Source organism: Arachis duranensis, chromosome 2 (assembly GCF_000817695.3).
Source record: "Arachis duranensis cultivar V14167 chromosome 2, aradu.V14167.gnm2.J7QH, whole genome shotgun sequence".
Taxonomy (NCBI): Eukaryota; Viridiplantae; Streptophyta; class Magnoliopsida; order Fabales; family Fabaceae; genus Arachis; species Arachis duranensis.
In genome coordinates, this window is record NC_029773.3 from 51,252,919 (window position 1) to 51,264,085 (window position 11,167).

An 11,167-nucleotide genomic window follows, 5' to 3' on the forward strand; every position below is an offset into this window, starting at 1 on the left:
TGAACGCCGGTTTGGGCCATCAAATCTTGGGCAAAGTATGGACTATCATATATTTCTGGAAAGCCCAAGATGTCTACTTTCCAACATCATTGAGAGTGCGCCAATTGGGCTTCTGTAGCTCCATAAAATCCACTTCGAGTGCAGGGAGGTCAGAATCCAACAGCATCTGCAGTCCTTTTTAGTCTCTGAATCAGATTTTTGCTCAAGTCCCTCAATTTCAGCCAGAAAATACCTGAAATCACAGAAAAACACACAAACTCATAGTAAAGTCCAGAAAAGTAAATTTTAACTAAAAACTAATAAAAATATACTAAAAACTAACTAGATCATACTAAAAACATACTAAAAACAATGCCAAAAAGCGTATAAATTATCCGCTCATCAACCTGCATGCCACAAGCACATGGTTAGGGACAGCTTGATTTAGCCGCTTAGGCTTGGATTTTATTTCCTTGGGTCCTCCTATCCATTGATGCTCAAAGCCTTAGATCCTTTTTACCCTTGCCTTTTGGTTTTAAGGGCTATTGGCTTTTTTTTGCTTGCTTTTTTTTCTTTTTTCTTTTTTTTTTGCATGCTTCTTCTTTTTCACTGCTTTTTCTTGCTTCAAGAATCAATTTCATGATTTTTCAGATTATAAATAACATTTCTCTTTGTTCATCATTCTTTCAAGAGCCAACAATTTTAACATTCATAAACAACAAGATCAAAAATATGCACTATTTAAGCTTTCATTCAGAAAACAAAAGGTATTGTCACCACATCAATATAATTAAACTAATTTCAAGGATGAATTCGAAACTCATGTACTTCTTGGTCTTTTGTATTAAAAACATTTTTCAATTAAGAAAGGTGAAGGATTCATGGAATTATTCATAACCTTAAGACATAGTTACTAAATACTAATGATCATGTAGTACCGACTCAAAACATAGACAAATATATAGCATCAAACTGAAAAACAGAGAGATAAGAACAAGGAAGTTAACGAATGAGTCCACCTTAGTGAGAGTGGCTGATGAGCGGATATTTTATACGCTTTTTGGGGGTAATTTCATGTAGATTTTAGTATGTTTTAGTTGGTTTTTAGTAGATTTTTATTAGTTTTAGGCAAAAATCATATTTCTGGACTTTACTATGATTTTGTGTATTTTTCTATGATTTCAGGTATTTTCTGGCTGAAATTGAGGGAGCTGAGCAAAAATCTGATTCAGGCTGAAAAAGGACTGTTGATGCTGTTGGATTCTGACCTCTCTGCACTCGGAATGAAATTTTTGGAGCTACATGAGTCCAATTGGCATGCTCTCAATTGGGTTAGAAAGTATACATCAAGGGCTTTCCAGCAATATATAATTCTTCATACTTTGCGCGAAGATAGATGACATAAACTGCCGTTCAACGCCAGTTCCATGTTGTAGTCTGGCGTTCAACGCCAGAAACAGGTTACAAGTTGGAGTTCAACGCCAGAAACAAGTTACAACCTGGCGTTCAACTTCAGAAACAGCCCAGGCACGTGAGAAGCTTAAGTCTCAGCCCCAGCACACACCAAGTGGGTCCCAGAAGAGGATTTTTGTACTATCCATCTTAGTTTACTCATTTTCTATAAACCTAGCTTACTAGTTTTGTATTTAAACAACTTTTAGAGACTTATTTTGTATCTCATGACATTTTTAGATCTGAATTTTATACTCTTTGACGGCATGAGTCTCTAAACCCCATTGTTGGGGGTGAGGAGCTCTGCAGCGTCTCGATGATTTAATGCAATTATTTCTGTTTTCCATTCAAACACGCTTGTTCCTATCTAAGATGTTCATTCGCGCTTCACTATGAAGAAGGTGATGATCCGTGACACTCATCACCTTCCTCAATCTATGAACGTGTGCCTGACAACCACCTTCGTTCTATATTAGATTGAATGAGTATCTCTTAGATTCCGTAATCAAAATCTTCGTGGTATAAGCTAGAATTGATGGCGGCATTCATGAGAATCCATAAAGTCTAAATCTTGTCTGTGGTATTCTGAGTAGGATCCAAGGATTGAATGGCTGTGACGAGCTTCAAACTCGCGATTGTTGAGCGTAGTGACAGACGCAAAAGAATCAATGGATTCTATTCCGACATGATCGAAAACCAACAGATGATAAGTCGTGCTGTGACAGAGCATTTGGACCATTTTCACTGAGATGATGGGAAGTAGCCATTGACAATGGTGACACCCTACATACAGCTTGCCATGGAAGGAGCCTTGCGTGTGTGAAGAGGAGTACAAGAGAAAAGCTGAAATAAAGAGGACAAAGCATCTCCAAAACTCTAACATATTCTCCATTATTTCACAATAAGTATTTATTTCATGCTCTTTTATCCTTTACAATCAAGGCTAAAGAATCATATTGGTATCCTGACTAAGATTAATAAGATAACCATAGCTTGCTTCAAACCAACAATCTCCGTGGGATTCGACCCTTACTCACATAAGGTATTACTTGGACGACCCAATGCACTTGCTGGTTAGTGGTACGAGTTGTGAAAAGTGTGATTTACAATTTTGTGCACCAAGTTTTTGGCGCTGTTGCCGGGGATTGTTCGAGTTTGAACAACTAAAGGTTTATTTTGTTTGCACCAAGTTTTTGGCGCTGTTGCCGGGGATTGTTCGAGTTTGGACAACTAAAGGTTTATTTTATTGCTTAGATTAGGAATAATTTATTTTTGATGCTATAGAGTCATTAAATCTGAGTCCTTTATTTTTTTTCAAAAAATTTTCAAAAATATTATTTTTTTCCTTATTAATTTTTAATTTTTATGTGAGTTAGTTTTATATTTTAAGTTTTGTGTCAATTACATATTTTATATTTTCCTTTAAATTTTCGAATTGCATGTTCTTTATTTTTCGTTGATCTTCAAATTGTTCTTGTCTAATTTTCTTGTTTGATCTTTGGTTTTTCCTATTTTGTGTATTTTTTGTGTTTTCCTTGTGCTTTTTCAAAATATTAGTTTTCAAAAATATATTTTTATATATACAATATTAAAACACGTTACATTTATAGCTCTGTTGGCTAGAGCATTGGCTTATGTTCTTGGCAATTGGGTATCTTCCTTTTAAAAATTTTTTTCAAAAATAATTTTTCTTTGATTAAATCTTGTGCCAAACTTTAAGTCTGGTGTTTTCTTGTTAATCTTTCTTTAATTTTTGAAAATTTTAGTGTGGTTTTCTAAAAATTTTAAGTTTGGTGTTCTTTCTTTTGTTCTTGGTGTTCTTGTGAATCTTCAAGGTGTTCTTGAGTCTTCCTTGTGTTTTGATCTTAAAATTTTTAATTTTGGTGTTCCTTGGTGTTTCCCTCCAAAATTTTCGAAAACAAGGAGCATTAGATCTAAAAATTTTTAAGTCTTGTGTTTTTTATGTGTTTTTCTCTTTCATCATAAAATTCAAAATTCACAAAAAAATATCTTTTCTAACTAATTTTAAGCCATATTTTTGAATTTTTTTATATAAAAATTCATATTTCAATTTCAAAATTTTTCAAATCTTATCCTTTTAAGAAAAAATTTTTTTATCTTTTTCGAAAATATCCTAACCACTTTCTCTCTCCTCACTTTTTCGAAAATCTTCATAAAATATTTTTAAATTCTTTTTTATTTTATTTTATTTTTATTTTTTATTTATTTTTAATTTTATTGTCGTCTTTATTTTATTTTATTTTATTTTATTATTTCGAAATTTTTATATATAATAAAATAAATAAAATAAATTCACATCATCTCCCTTTCTCCATTATGGACTTAAGTGGAAATGAACAGTCCAGAAGGACTCTGGGGTCATATGCTAACCCCACTACTGCTTCATATAGGAGTAGTGTCTGTATACCCTCCATCGGAGTCAGTAGCTTTGAGTTGAACCCTCAGCTCATTATCATGGTGCAGCAAAGTTGCCAGTATTCCGGTCTTCCATAGGAAGAACCTACAGAGTTTCTGGCACAATTTTTACAAATTACTGACACAGTACATGATAAGGAAGTAGATCAGGATGTCTATAGATTATTACTGTTTCCATTTGCTATAAAGGACCAAGCTAAGAGGTGGTTAAATAACCAACCTAAGGACAGCATAAAGACATGGAAACAGCTGTCAGAAAAATTTTTGAATCACTATTTTCCTCCAAAACGGATGACACAGCTAAGGCTGAGCATCCAAGGCTTCAAACAAGGAGATAATGAATCCTTTCATGATGGTTGGGAGAGATACAGAGAGATGCTAAGAAAATGCCCCTCTGAAATATTTTCAGAGTGGGTACAGAAAGAGCTCAGATTTCTCTAGACCACTCAGCTGGTGGATCTATACACATGAGAAAGACAATAGAAGAATCTCAAGAGCTTATTCATATAGTTGCCAGAAATCAGCATCTGTACCTAAGCAGTGAATCTTCCATCAACGAATAGGCTAAAATAGTAACTGCTGAACTCAGTCTTGCAGATCAAGCTACTAAATTCAATCAGCAATTAGATTTTCTAACAAAAGAGTTAGCCGAATTCAAGGAGATACTACAAGAAACAAGAATGGCTAATATGAATATGGAAGTACAGTTGAAGCAAACAGAACAGCAGTTATTAAAACAAATAATAGAAGAGTGCCAAGCAGTTCAATTAAGAAGTGGGAAAACATTAAATACCTCACTTCAAGGTAGCAGGAAGCCAAGAAATGAGCAAACCACCCAAAATCCATCTGAGGACAATAAGAGCCCAGAGAAGAATAATCCTGGCGCTCAAACGCCAGAAAATGGGTGGAAAGCTGGCGTTGAACGCCCAAACCATGCTTAGTCCTGGCGTTCAACGCCAGAAACAAGCAAGGAATTGGCGTTGAATGCCAAAAGGAAGCACAATTCTGGCGTTCAGACGCCAGAAACAGGTAAGGAGCTGGCGTCTAACGCCACTCCAGCTTCCACCCCTGGCATTCAAATGCCAGTGGGAGATCAGACACATACAAGTGATGATAGCAATCCTTCTAAAAAGGCTTCTCAACCCACATCTGTACGCAATAAACCTACAGCAACTAAGGTTGAGGAATATAAAGCCAAAATGCCTTATCCTCAGAAACTCTGCCAAGCGAAACAGGATAAGCAATTTGCTCACTTTGCAGACTATCTCAGAACTCTTGAGATAAAGATTCTGTTTGTAGAGGCACTTGAGCAAATACCTTCTTATGCTAAGTTCATGGAAGAGATCTTAAGTCATAAGAAGGATTGGAAGGAAACTGAGAAAGTTTACCTCACTGAAGAATGCAGTGCAGTCATTCTGAAAAGCTTACCTGAGAAGCTTAAAGATCTGGGAAGCTTTATGATACCATGCACATTAGAAGGTACTTGTACCAAGCAAGCTCTATGTGATCTTGGGGTAAGTATTAACCTAATACCTGCAGTTACTATCAAAAAGCTTGGGTTGATTGATGAAGTTAAACCAACCTGGATATGTCTCCAACTTGCTGATGGCTCCATTAAATACACATTAGGCGTAATTGAAGATATGATTGTCAAGGTTGGGCCATTTGCCTTTCTCACTGACTTTGTGGTGCTGGAAATAGAGGAATACAAGAGTGCAACTCTCATTCTAGGAAGACCTTTCCTAGCAACTGGACGAACCCTCATTGATGTCCAAAAAGGGGAAGTGACCCTAAGAGTCAATGAGGACGAGTTTAAGTTGAATGTTGTCAAAGCTATGCAGCATCCAGACACCCAAAATGACTGCATGAGCGTTGATATTATTGACTCTCTGGTAAAAGAGGTCAATATGACTGAGAGTCTCGAATCAGAGCTAGAGGATATCTTTAAAGATGTTTAGCCTGATCTGGAGGAACCAGAGAGAATAATAGAACCTCTGAAAATCCCTCAGGGAGAAGAGAAACCTCCCAAACCCGAGCTCAAACCATTACCACCATCCCTAAAATATGCATTTCTGGGAGAAGGTGATACTTTTCCTGTAATCATAAGCTCTACCTTAGAGCCACTGGAAGAGGAAGCACTAATTCAAGTGCTAAGGACACACAAGACAGCTCTTGGGTGGTCCATCAGTGATCTTAAGGGCATTAGCCCAGCCAGATGCATACACAAAATCCTATTGGAGGGTGATGCTAAGCCAGTGGTTTAACCAAAGAGGCGGCTAAATCCAGTCATGAAGGAGGTGGTGCAGAAGGAGGTCAGTAAATTACTAGAGGCTGAGATTATTTATCCTATTTCTGATAGCCCCTGGGTAAGCCCTGTCCAAGTCGTCCCTAAGAAAGGTGGCATGACAGTGGTTCATAATGAAAAAAATTAATTGGTTCCTACAAGAACAGTTATAGGGTGGCGTATGTGTATTGATTATAGAAGGCTCAATACAACTACCAGAAAGGTTCATTTTCCTTTACCCTTCATAGACCAGATGCTAGAAAGACTAGCAGGTCATGAATACTACTGCTTCCTGGATGGATATGCAGGTTATAATCAAATTGCAGTAGATCCCCAAGATCAAGAGAAAATAGCATTCACATGTCCATCTGGAGTATTTGTATACAGAAGGATGCCATTGGTCTGTGCAATGCACCTGCAACATTTCAAAGGTGCATGCTCTCAATTTTCTCTGATATGGTGGAAAATTTTCTGGAAGTCTTCATGGATGACTTTTCAGTATTTGGAGACTCATTCAGCTCCTGTCTTAACCATCTAGCACTTGTTCTAAAGAGGTGCCAAGAGACTAACCTGGTTTTAAACTAGGAGAAATGTCACTTTATGGTGACTGAAGGAATTGTCCTTGGGCACAAAATTTCGAACAAGGGAATAGAAGTGGATCAAGCTAAGGTAGAGGTAATAGAAAAATTACCATCACCTGCCAATGTTAAGGCAATCAGAAGCTTTCTGGGGCATGCAGGATTTTATAGGAGATTTATAAAGGATTTTTAAAAAATCACCAAACCTCTGAGTAATCTGCTAGCTGCGGACACGCCATTTATCTTGGATAAAGAGTGTCTGCAGGCATTTGAAACTCTGAAAGCTAAGCTGGTCAAAGCACCAGTCATCTCTGCACCAGACTAGACATTACCATTTGAATTAATGTGTGATGCCAGTGACCATGCCATTGGTGCAGTGTTGGGACAAAGGCATGACAAGCTTCTGCACATCATTTATTATGCCAATCGTGTTTTAAATGATGCACAGAAAAACTACACAACCATAGAAAAAGAGTTACTTATAATGGTTTACGCCATTGACAAGTTTAGATCTTATTTAGTAGGATCAAAAGTGATTGTGTACACTGACCATGCTACTCTTAAATATCTACTTACAATGCAGGATTCAAAATCCAGACTCATAAGATGGGTGTTGCTTCTGCAAGAGATTGATATAGAAATAAGAGACAAAAAGGGACAGAGAATCAAGTAGCAAATCACCTGTCCCGAATAGAACCATTAGAAGGGGCGTCCCTCCCTCTTACTGAGATCTCTGAAAACTTTCCAGATGAGCAACTCTTTGCAATCCAGGAAGTGCCATAGTTTGCAGACATTGCAAACTACAAGGCAGGAAGATTCATACCTAAAGAGTACAATAGGCAGCAAACAAAGAAATTGATCACGGGTGCAAAGTACTATCTTTGGGATGAACCATATCTCTTCAAGAGATGTGCAGACAGAGTAATCCGTAGATGTGTTCCTAAAGAAGAAGAACAGAAGATCCTCTGGCACTGTCATGGATCACAGTATGGAGGACATTTTGGAAGTGAGCGAACAGCCACAAGAGTCCTCCAATGTGGCTTCTACTGGCCTACTCTCTATAAACTCCCGAGTGTTTGTACTTAATTGTGAGAGTTGCCAAAGATCTGGTAATCCGCCTCACAGTTATGCCATGCCTCAACAAGGGATCTTGCAGGTTGAGTTGTTTGATGTATGGGGTATTGACTTCATGGGGCCATTCCCACCATCATACTCAAACACTTATATTCTGGTGGCAGTGGATTATGTATCCAATTGGGTAGAAGCTATAGCAACACCCACTAATGATACTAAGACAGTGCTGAAATTCCTCCAGAAACACATCTTCAACAGATTTGGTATCCCTAGAGTACTAATCAGTGATGGGGCACTCGTTTCTGCAATAAACAGCTTTACTCTGCTTTGGTTCGATATGGAGTTAGCCACAGGGTAGCCACTCCATATCATCCACAGACAAATGGGCACACAGAACAGCATTCAAGACACCTATAGGAACTTTCCCATACCAGCTGGTGTATGGAAAACCCTGTCACTTGCCAGTGGAACTGGAACACAAGGCCTATTGGGCAACCAAATTCCTAAACCTTGATGCCAAGTTAGTTGGAGAAAAACGATTGCTCCAGTTAAATGAGCTAGAGGAATTCAGACTCAATGCTTTCGAAAATGCAAAAATTTACAAAGAGAAAGCAAAAAGATGGCATGATAAGAAATTATCATCCAGAGTCTTTGAGCCAGGGTAGAAAGTTCTGCTATTTAATTCTAGGCTCAGATTATTCCCAGGGAAATTAAAATCCCGGTGGAGAGGTCCATATGTGATTACAAGTGTGTCACCACATGGATACGTGGAGCTTCAGGATAATGATTCTAACAAAAAATTCATTGCTAATGGACAGAGAGTTAAACATTATCTTGAAAGCAATTTTGAGCAAGAATGCTCAAAACTGAGACTTGATTAAAGCTCAGTAATAGTCCAGCTAAAGATAATAAAGAAGCACTTGCTGGGAGGCAACCCAGCCATTACAAGGATTATTTGTTAATTAATTGATTTTTATAGGTTTATGTCAATTATCTTCAAGGTAAAATAACAATTGCTTGAGTTCACAGAGTTACAGAAGGATTCAGAGGATAAAACAGCAAAAAGAAGCTCACTGATGCGAAAAAAGCCAGTAAGAGCTGTTTTGGGGACTTAACGCCCAAAAGAAGCACTCGCTGGGCGTTCAACGCCAGTAAGGATAGCCATCTAGGCGTTGAACGCTAGAAAGAAGCATCTTCTGGGCGTTGAATGCCAGAAAGAAGCACCTTCTGGGCGTTCAACGCCAGATTTATAGCGTCCTGGGCGTTCAGAAAAATGCCCAGTGACAAAGGAGTTCCTGGCATTCAACGCCAGCTAAAAGCAACAGGTGGGCATTGAACGCCCAATAGAAGCTGCAAACGGGCGTTAAACGCCCAAAACATGCAGCGTTTGGGCGTTTAACGCCAGGATTGTGGGGAGGAGGTAAATTCGTTTTCACTTCAAATTTTTTCCAATTTTCATGTTTCAATTCATGATTTCTTGCATAAACATATTACAAACTCTCATCTTTCAACTTCAATTCCAAAAATTTTTTTTTCCTAAACATGTTTCTTAATTTTTCTTCAATATCTTTTCAAACCTTTTTCAAAACTCAATTATCTTTTTGAATTCTTTTCAAATCTTTTTAATTTCTTCTAAATTCTTTTTCAAACTCATCATATTATCTTTTTGAATTCAAAGTTATCCTTTTTAAAATCTCATAATATCTTTTGAATTATCGAAATTGCCCATCCTTCTATTCGTCTCCTTTCCTTTTTTTGCTTGAGGACAAGCAAACCTCTAAGTTTGGTGTGTTTTTCCATGATCACTGAGCTAAAACTCATCAAGATCATTGCACCTAAGGGAAAACAAACTACTTCAAGAGGCAAGAAAGAGAATATTCCAAAACCACTGTGGAATTAAGAGAAGTTCTTAACCAAAGAACATGCAAACCATTACCACAAAATAATGGATCTGAGATCAGTGATCCCGGAAGTTAAATTTGATCTGAAAGAAGATGAATATCCAGAGATACAGGAGCTGAAGCGCCAGAAGCTGTCTCTTGAAGGACCAGACACCCCACAAGTTGAAGGAGCACCCATCATCTCCCAAACCAAAGGTTGTTGAGTCCTAATCTTAAACTTAACTCTGTGATAATTGTTCTTATTAGGAATATACCTTAGAAGTTATATATGAGTAGTAGTAATTAGTATATCTGTTTTGATTTTATTTCCAATTAAGCTATAATTTATTTTTCTCATCATCATCAAACATGAATAAAATAGTAGATTTTTAGAATAAAGAGGCAATATTTTTCTCGAGTTCTTAATAAGAAAAATTCTAATTATTTATATGTGGTGGCAATACTTTTTGTCTTCTGAATGAATGCTTGAACAGTGCATATTTTTTATATTGAATTTCATGAATGTTAAAATTGTTGGCTCTTGAAAGAATGATGACCAAGAGAAATATTATTGATGATATGAAAAATCATGAAATTGATTCTTGAAGCAAGAAAAAGCAATGAAAAAAAAGTGGCAAAAAAAAGGAATCATTGGATAAAGAAAAAGAAAAGCCAATAACCCTTAAAACCAAAAGGCAAAGGTGAAAAGGATCCAAGGCTTTGAGCATTAATAGATAGGAGGGCCCAAGGAAATAAATCCAGGCCTAAGCGGCTAAATCAAGCTATCCCTAACCATGTGCTTGTGGCATGCAGGTCCAAGTGAAAAGCTTGAGAATGAGTGGTTAAAGTCGTGATCCGAAGCAAAAGAGTGTGCTTAAGAACTCTGGACACCTCTAATTGGGGACTTTAGCAAAGCTAAGTTACAATCTGAAAAGGTTCACCAAATTATGTGTCTGTGGCATTTATGTATCTGGTGGTAATATTGGAAAACAAAGTGCTTAGGGCCACGGCCAAGACTCATCAAGTAACTGTGCTCAAGAATCAACATACTAAACTAGGAGAATCAATAATACTATCTGAATTCTAAGTTCTTATGGATGCCAATCATTCTGGATTTCAAAGGATAAAGTGAGATGGCAAAACTGTTTAGAAGCAAAAAGCTACTAGTCCCGCTCATCTAATTAGAATCTGAGCTTCACTTGAAACTCTGAGATATTATTGCTTCTTAATTTCTTTTTATCCTACTTTATTTATCTAGTTGCTTGAGGACAAGTAACAGTTTAAGTTTGGTGTTGTGATGAGTGGATATTTTATACACTTTTTGGGGGTAATTTCATGTAGATTTTAGTATGTTTTAGTTGGTTTTTAGTATATTTTTATTAGTTTTTAGGCAAAAATCATATTTCTGGACTTTACTATGAGTTTGTGTGTTATTCTGTAATTTCAGGTATGTTTATGGCTGAAATTGAGGGAGCTGAGCAAAA